Below are 9,434 nucleotides of genomic sequence, written 5' to 3'. Positions count from 1 at the left end.
TTACATTCTCCCCCCCCCCCCTTAAGCACATGACGTCCTCGTCATGCAACCTTAGAACTGGTCCCAGACCTTTTCCCCTTTGGAGGCTGCCATCCTAGAAGCCTGCAAGGAGCCGTTCTTTGATCAGGCCTCGCGCCCCGGCGCCATTCCCCTCCCTCATTGGACCGCCTTCTTCAAGGTCGGCTCTGATACCACCTGTAACATCTTGCATTGAGCGATAAGAAGAACTGGAATAACTTACCATGATGGGCTTACACGAACTTCCAAGGGGGGTCACCCATCCTTGGATTTCCCTAGGTTAAGCACGCTTAACTCTGGAGTTCTTTGTTTGCATTCAGCCCAAAAGGTATCCAGCTGGTGTTGTTTCCTTTCTTACTTATCCTCGATATATACTACCATTCTCTAGGCTCTTGGGGTATTACAACCCCGATCCAGTACCCCCAGCCTTTGGCTAGTACATAATTCCCAGTCCAATACCCCCCAACTCTTGGCTAGTACACGGTACTCGATCCAGTACTCCCAGCCTTTGCACTAGTACATAGTTCCCTGTCCACTATCCCCATGCAATGTAGCATATAAGGAATGCAATGGCTCTTGAAGCATTAACATGATGGCAAGGCCCCCATAAGCCAAGCATCAGGCTATGCTATGCCCACGTAGGAATTCACACACATGAATGCTCTAAATGCATATGCTCACCTAGTATACCCACGTTGGCTCTTACGCCAATCGGGTTATGCCAACATGCACACATCCCCACAAACAAAGCATGTCCCCCCAATGAATGCAACCCATAACCCTACATCATAATGCGAAGCAATATAGTATCACAATGCCATGCAACACACTCGCAGTTATTGCCCATTAAGGTTCTTGGTCATTTTATACAATTCACATTTCAATAGGTTCTCCCACATCAATTAAGGCAATTATTTGATAATATTGGTAATCAAGTCAAGGTAGAAGTATTCGATTTCCAAAATTAAAGATTGAACGAAGTTTAAGGAAGGAGAAAGCTACGAATCAAGCATACTTTTCCAAGGAATCCCACAAGCTCAATATTTGCCCAAAAAGCTCAATATTTGCCCAAATGGCTCAAATCCTATACCAAATTGAACCTTATTGAGTTAGGGTCTCAACAAAAAAAAAAAAAAAAAGGATCTTAATTATGATATCAGGACAAAAAGTTATGGTTAAAAGAGTACAAAGTGCGTAAATCTGAAAGAATTGGAATAGTCAACTAAAGCTTAGCCAACTAAGGAAATTCTTAGTCGACTGAGAAAATTGATTAGTCAATTGGGCCAAAGGTTGGCACTAAAATATGAGGAAATAGGCATTTGCTAATTCGATTAAACCCCAAAATTAGTCGACTCAACACACATAGAACACACGAAATGGGCCCCAAAATACCCCAAAACGACCACCACTAGCTTTTTAACCCACAAATGCCATTGCTTGAATGAAAAAATAGGGTGAAAAGGCCCAATAAGACTAACCACAAGACCCAACAAAAGGTTTGACTTAACATAAGGTTCGAAGAAAATATATAACCGATACCAAAAATAATTTTCAACAATGAGAAGATGAAAAACCATGAAGCATTTCGACATCACAATGAAAAGAAGGAAAACTTGTCTTTGATGATACTTAAACCAAAGAAGAAGCTTGCCCCTCTTAAAATCTTAAAATTCTTCCTCTTGAAACTTCACCCAAGAGTAAAAAATGGAAAAAATAGCAAAAAGAAATGAAGAGGAAGAAAAAGAGATGAACGAGAGGGAGAGCAAAATAATTGGAGAGGAGAGAGGGAAGAAGAATATTAAAGAAGCAAGAAGGAATGGGGGGAGATGTGCTGCTTGTCCCTTCTTCAACCACCCCTCTCCAAATTCCAATTTTGTCCCTCTCACTAACACATACACTGTCAAATATCCAAGCCTTTTTTAGACTTTTTCCATTTTTCTTATTTATTTCCTCCTTTCTTTATATCCTCACTTATGGATTTCCATAATTATCCTTAACTTTTTCTCTCCTCCAATACCTTCGTGAAACCCACAATGGTCATTTTGCCTTCTTTTACATTTCTTTTCCCATTTTCTTTTCACCCAATAATTCACACAATATTATTTATATAAAATACCTATTTCTATTTTTATTAAATAAAACACACAGTTTATGCACATTGGCCCAATGCCCATTTCTTTAGCCCAACACAATGGCCCAATTAAATAAAATAACCCACTTCCATCTTAGGGCCCAATGGGCCTTACAACTTTACTTCCCATAAATCACAAAAAGTTACACTTGGCCTCAACCCAATTTCAAAGTCCAATCCATTAAATTAAACACATAATTTACTTATAAATAGTTTCTTACATAAATATATTTTTCACATTTAATTTAAAAAACAACAACAACAACATATCAAGCCTTTATCCCACTATGTGGGGTCGGCTACATGAATTCTAGACTTCCATGTATTTATGTCTTTTGTCATATCTTCATTTAGATCCATACACTTCATAACAAACTTTAATGTCTCTCCCAAAGTCTTCTTAGGTTTGCTTCTACCTCTTTTTTTGACTAATTGTTCCATTTCATCAACTCTCCTTACATGAGCGTCTATTGGTCTCCTTCTCACATGACCAAACCATCTTAGTCTAGTCTCTCTCATCTTCTCCTCGATTGACACTACTCCTATCTTATTACGAATAACTTCATTTCTAATCTTATCCTTCCTTGTATGGCCGCACATCCATCTTAACATCCTCATCTCCGCTACACTCGTCTTTTGCTCATGTTGGTATTTGACTGCCCAACATTCTGAGCCATATAGCAAGACTGGTCTTATAGCTATCTTATAGAATTTTCCTTTCAGTTTTAATGGGATTTTACGATCACATAACACCCTCGATGCATTTCTCCATTTTAGCCAACCTGCCTTAATTCTATGTGCGACATCCTCATGAATTTCTCCATCTTTTTGAATCACTGATCCCAAATATCGAAAATAGGGAAAAAATTTCAAATGCCCATAAATAAAATATTAATAAACTCCTAGACCCACTAACGGGTTGTTACAAAAGGTGAAGGGCAATATGAGGTAAATTTAAGTTAGCCTCCTATTTAAAGTCAAATTATTTCCCATTGTCTAAATAAACAAGTATGTCTCCCCGATTATACATAAATGCATCATTATTTACATTATTTAAATGTAACCTTAAATGATTTAGTGAAACTTCATTTTTCTAACCAAAAAATTAAAAAGGATTTTGTAAAACACTTTGTTTTCGCTTATACATATATCAACAGGTTTTGGAAGAGAAAGCACCAAAGAGACGACTGAAAGAAAAGGAGGACCTCAAGCTTGGGTTTGTGAGCCACAATAAGACCTCAAACTTAGGTTTGTGAGTTGAAGTGAATTTGCAAAGTGAAGCACAAAATAAAAAAATACCCAGAATAAAAAGTTTGGCTTGCAATAAGAGGGGACACAGCTAAACTCAATTTTGAACTTATTCCTGTGGAATACGCATATGTTTGGGAGTTATGGAATATGTGTACTTGGGTATGGAATAATGGATGTATCTTTCTATTTGGATATATATAATAATGCTGGAATTGAACAATAATTACAATTATGTTTTCTTTTTCAGTATAATAATGCTTTTGGGTATGAATACATCTGTTTTCTTTTGTTTTCATGTACCAATAGTCAGTTCAACGAGATGATTAATTACAACTATTTAGAGGGAATTGTTCCCCCTTTATAATAACAATAAAACTCAGATGCTTCTCATGAAATCAGTTTAAAGATTTCTTCCTTTGTATCGAATTGCTTAAAACTGCTAATGTTTTTTCTTTTTAACGCAAGAATTAGAGACCATAATACATAAGCCTTAGGCAGAGACCTGGACCCTCCTATAACCTATGGGCAACTAACTAAACCGGGCAATCTAGCCGGGTCGGGTTAATCCGAGTCAAAGACCCATGCCCGTCGCCCCCATGTAGCGCAAATGATACAGATATTGCGTCACTCCCTAGAATCGAACACACAATCTTGTGGCACCACCCAAATCCTACACAGCTTTGAAAAAAAAAATTAGCAATTTTAACCAAATTGATACAAAGGATAAAAAAAAAATGCTAATGTTGCCTCACAGTAGGTTCAGTCCTTGCTTAATAATTTTTGGTCAAGAGATTTACTGCATTATAATTTCGAGTTTTGCATGTGTATATTTATGTTTGGACATCTTTATTATGTATTATGATTGTTACTTTTATGTAAAACGTTCCCACTGATCCCACCCCCAATAATAGATCAATCAGCCCCTACTCAATTTCCAGAAGTTTTGCCAAGCAAGCTCTTTGGCATTCAAAGGATTTAATGGCATGGTTACGAAGTTTAGTTCCGTTTAGATTACAATCATAATGTAGAATTTAGAATTATGAAGTTCCCAAGCTTCCTTATATGCATATATATTTGTGTTTGTGGGTTGGTTTTTGCTGATCTTGAGGAGCATACATGTATTTATTATAGGCTGATCCATAGCCTTGGAAGCATTTGTTGTGTTCTTGGCTACCCTGATTTATGATTTATGAAGCTCGTGTTACTGGAATTTCTACAATTAATTACTATAAGTTTTTTAATTACTACATGTTTAAAAATTGCTACATTGATCAAACTATTTAACAGAAGATTGTTCTATCTTGCATTTTAGACACCACACTAGAACTTTTCTAGTGGCAATTTGTGACGGGGGCAAAAAAGCTAGTGATATTAGCTTTGGATAAAGAATTTTCAAACAAATATTGTATACTTTCAGCAAAAGAGCTAGTGATATTAGGGGAATGAAAATATAAAAATATATATACAAGGAAAATAAAGAAAATGAAATATATATGTATATTACGATATACTAGAAATAAGTCTTAAGTTAAATAATTAAAATTACCTACCTTAAGCCCAAAAATTTAAAGAAGAAAATTTTAACTCTCCCCAAATTTCAAAGTTTTTACAGCCATCTTGAGGTTGAGATTTATCTCTATTTGTCTAGTTTGCCTTTTATTTTTGGTGATATTCTAATGTTGTTAAGCTCCTTTAGTTGGATAATCCCATCTACACTTACTTGAACATTGTTTGTTGTCGTGTGCGTACAGGTTGTCTTGTCCAACATGCAACTCTTTCAATGACAAACACCTTTTTTTTAACCTTCCTAGTCAACATTTCCTTTCTTGTTTATTCTAGAATAGTCTTTTTTTTTTCCAATAGAACTTTCTAACTCACTTGAAGAAAATTAGGTGCTATGTTTGACTTTATCTATCTGCACTCCTAACTCTATTATTTGTCATTCATTTGTAGTTCTAGCTCCCTTGAAAACAGGTTCATCACTTTTTTTTTTACCTCTTGTTTGTTCTTCATGTGCCATCATTAGGTCTGCTTGTGAGGAGTTTCGAGTCCCTAATGGTGGTCAAGGGTATCCAATTTCATTTCCCTCTTCTACTTGTTTTAGGATAACTCTTTGTTTTCTATTTTATAACCCTGTTTGAAGTCACATTCATGATAGATTCTTCCATTTGTTTTATCTTGCATGCTTCCATTAGGCGAGGTAAGACTTTCACACCTCTTGTTGTAACTGATGAGAAGCTGAAATCACTCACATAGTTTTTATTAAATCCATCGAAGCTTAAATACAAGAGATTTGTAACTAAATCAGCTGCTAATCCTGAAAACTTGCTACAAATTCTCCCATAATCAGCTATAGTTTTTCAACAGAACGCTAAATTTATGCAACTAAACTTGACTTGATAAGCACATAACAAACTCCTAAAAAATATACAACAGAAGAAAAAGTAACAACCTCTTAAACTCATGGATGAGTCAGCAACTAAAGCATAATTATCAACATTCCTCCTTGCTTTGGTGGCTGCACACATCAAGCCTAGTCCTTAGAGTGTCAAATATGTCCTTGGGGAAAGCTTTAGTGAAGATCAGCTAACTGATCATTGGTTCTGCAATGTAGCAGAATAACTTCTTCTAGCTTCTGCACTTCTTGAATGAAATAAAGTTTAATATTGAAATGTTTTGTCTTTCCATGAAACACTGGGTTGTTTGAGATAGATATAACTACTTAATTGTCAACATAAATCTCTGTCCTCTCCTTTTGTTCTAGTTGTAAATTAACTAGAAGCTTTCTTAGCCACAAAGCTTGATTCACTACTGTTGTAGCTGCTATAAACTCAGCTTAATTAAGTAATAAACTGTGCAACCATATCTCGCTTCTTTGAGCACCATGAGAAAATCCCTGAACCAAGTGTGAAATAATACCTAGAACTCTCTTCATGTCATCTATAGATCCTCCCCAATCTGAATCAGTATACCTTAATAGCTTGAGCTCTTGATTATGACTGTATCGAATTCCATAATCTAGAGTTCCCTTGACATACCTTAGCACACGCTTCATAGCCTTGAGATGAGACTCTTTTGCATAATGTAGGAACCTGGATAAAACCTTGATCGCCTGAAGAATATCAGGACGTGTTAAATACAAGTACATTAAGCAGCCTATTAGACTTCTATAGCTATGTTCATCAGCTTTCTCAACTCCATCTTCTTTGCATAACTTTTCCTTTTGATTCATAGGAGTGGCCATGGGTTTGCAATCTTCCAACTTAAACTTCCTTAGAATCTCATTAACATATTTTTGTTGGCTCATAAAGATTCCTTGCTAATCTTGTTTAACCTCCATTCCAAGGAAGTAGGTCATCATTCCAAGGTCTGTCATCTCAAAAACCTTCCTCATATCTTATTTGAACTCTTTAACAAGCTTGACATTGCTTCCTATTACTAAAAGATCATCAATATATAGGGACACAATCAAGATGCCAGCATTTAAACTCTTAGCATATAATATGGATTCACTTAGACTTTTAGCAAACCCAAGCTCTTTGAGATAGTCATCAATTCTGTTGTACCAAGCCCTAGGGGCTTGTTTTAAACCATACAATGCCCTTTTCAGTAGACATACTTTATCCTCCTGCCCCTTCTTTGCAAAGCCTTCTGATTGTTCAAACAAAATCTCCTCCTGTAGGTAGCCATTTAAGAAGGAAGATTTGACATCTAATTGGTATACCTTCCATTGTTTTTGAGCTGCCATGGCCAAAAGCAATCTAATGGTGTCTAACCTTGCAACAGGAGAAAAAGTTTCTGAAAAATCAACTCTTGGTACTAGTGCATAGCCTTTAACTACTAACCTGGCCTTATGTTTATTGATGGAGCCATCTGCATTCAACTTGGTTCTAAAAACTCACTTCACACCAATAACATTTCTATTTTGAGGTCTGTCTACCAACTCCCATGTTTAACTTTTCTCTATCATTAACATCTCCTCCTTCATTGCAGCCTTTCTTTTGGGATCATTTTTCGCTTCACTAAAAGTTGTTGGTACTAGTATGGCAACACTGTAGCTTTGGTAAATATCAATGAGCAATTTGATTCCTTTAACTGATGGATCATCCACAATTTCATCCGAAATTAGCTCAGGTAGAATAGTTTGCTTTGCTTCTTTTTTTTTCCAACACCATTTCTCATCCTCAACAAAATGAACATCCCTGCTGATTAGAATCTTTCTAGTCTCAGGTTGAAAGACTCTATATGCCTTTGATTGTGAGTTGTAGCCAATGAAAATACAAGTTTCTTCCTTCCTATCCAGTTTATCTCTCTTTTCCTGTGGAATATAAGTAAAACAAAGACAACCAAACACCTTAATTAAGATTCATAACTTGAGGCTTACTACAAAACCAAGCCTCATATGGTGTTTTTCCTTCTACTGCCTTTGTAGGTAGTCTATTGAGGAGAAATATAGCAATGCTAGATGCCTCTGCCCAAAAAATTTTAGGAAGATCCTTCTCATGAAGGAGGCACCTCACCATCTTACCAATAGTTCTGTTTTTCCTTTCACTTACTCCATTATGCTGTGGAGAGTAAGGAGAAGTGAATTGATGCTCTATACCAGCCTCTTCACAAAACTGAGTAAACTAGTTTGAGATGTACTTTGTCCCATTGTCAGATCGAATGGCTTTAATCTTGCATCCACTCTGATTCTCAATCCAAGCCTTGAATCTCCAAAGTATACCTGCAACTTCAAACTTAAACCTGAGAAAATAAATCCAGCTCATCCTTGTAAAATCATCAATGAAAGCTATCTAATATCTACTCCCTTTCAGTGATGGTTCTATCTTTGGTCCACTCAAATCAGTGTGAATGAGCTGCAATTTTTTGGTTGCCCTCTAAGCCTATTGTGGAAACGACAACCTTGTTTGCTTACCAAATTGGCAAGCTCTACAACTTGGTAAATGCTCAACTAGAGGTGGCAATCCCCGCACCATTTCTTTTGTCCTCATCAGCAATAGTGCTGCTTGATTGAAATGTCCCAACCTTTTGTGCCATAACTCAGTTGTCTGTTCTAAAATATTGTAGGCATCATGTTCCTCTTTCATAAGATCCAAAGAGAAACTTTTGTTCTTCATCTTTACTCAAAACAGTTCATTTCCCTCTGCATCCTCAATCAAACACATCTTATTTTCAAATAGTGTATCCTTTTTCAAACAGTTGTCCAACACTTAAAAGATTTTGATTAATGTCAAGAACATAACAAATATCAAGTATAAGCTTGGTACCTGAATAGGTTTCAATGGAAACTATTCCTTTTCCTTCGACTTCAATACACTCTCTATTTCCTATTCTGACTTCTGTGGTCACTACAAAAAAAATTGATTTTTCACGACAGTTTTTTTGTGGTGGTTTCTAAAACAGCCGCAAAACACTGTATTTTGCGGCAATATTAGAAAAATCATCCCTAAATTCAAATAAAATTAAATAATTAAAAAAACTAAATTAATAGTTGCAACATTTTTTCAAAATCACCGCGAAAATACAATTTTTTAATCAATTTAGCGGCAGTTTCTAGAAATCGCCGCTAAATTCAAAAAATAATTAAATAATTAAAAATAAAATTCATTAAAAATTTTAATTTAAAAAAAAACATGCAGCAAAATTTTAATATATAAAATTTTAATAATTTTAAAATGAAATTTTAAAAAATATATAAAATCTTCTTTTTATTTTTAAACAATTAATTTATTTAAAATTTAGTCCATTATTGTTTTAAAAAATAATCCATTAATTTATATTAAAATATATAGAATATAATTATGGAAAATGGGATTGGTTTAGTATATAATTTATATGTAAGAATATATAATAAAGAGGCCTCATAGATCAGATGGTTTTAAGCGCACGCACGTACAAGAGGTTGTGGGTTCAAATCCAAGGAAGGGAGAAAAGTTGGAAAATCAAAATTCTAGCATGGCTGCGTGTGGGCACGCGGCCTAGCTGCTTACTTGTGCGCTGGTGTAATAAATAATGGCAGTTCTGAAACCCA

This window comes from Diospyros lotus, chromosome 1 (genome assembly GCF_014633365.1).
Source record: "Diospyros lotus cultivar Yz01 chromosome 1, ASM1463336v1, whole genome shotgun sequence".
Taxonomy (NCBI): domain Eukaryota; kingdom Viridiplantae; phylum Streptophyta; class Magnoliopsida; order Ericales; family Ebenaceae; genus Diospyros; species Diospyros lotus.
This window is presented reverse-complemented; position numbering follows the sequence as displayed.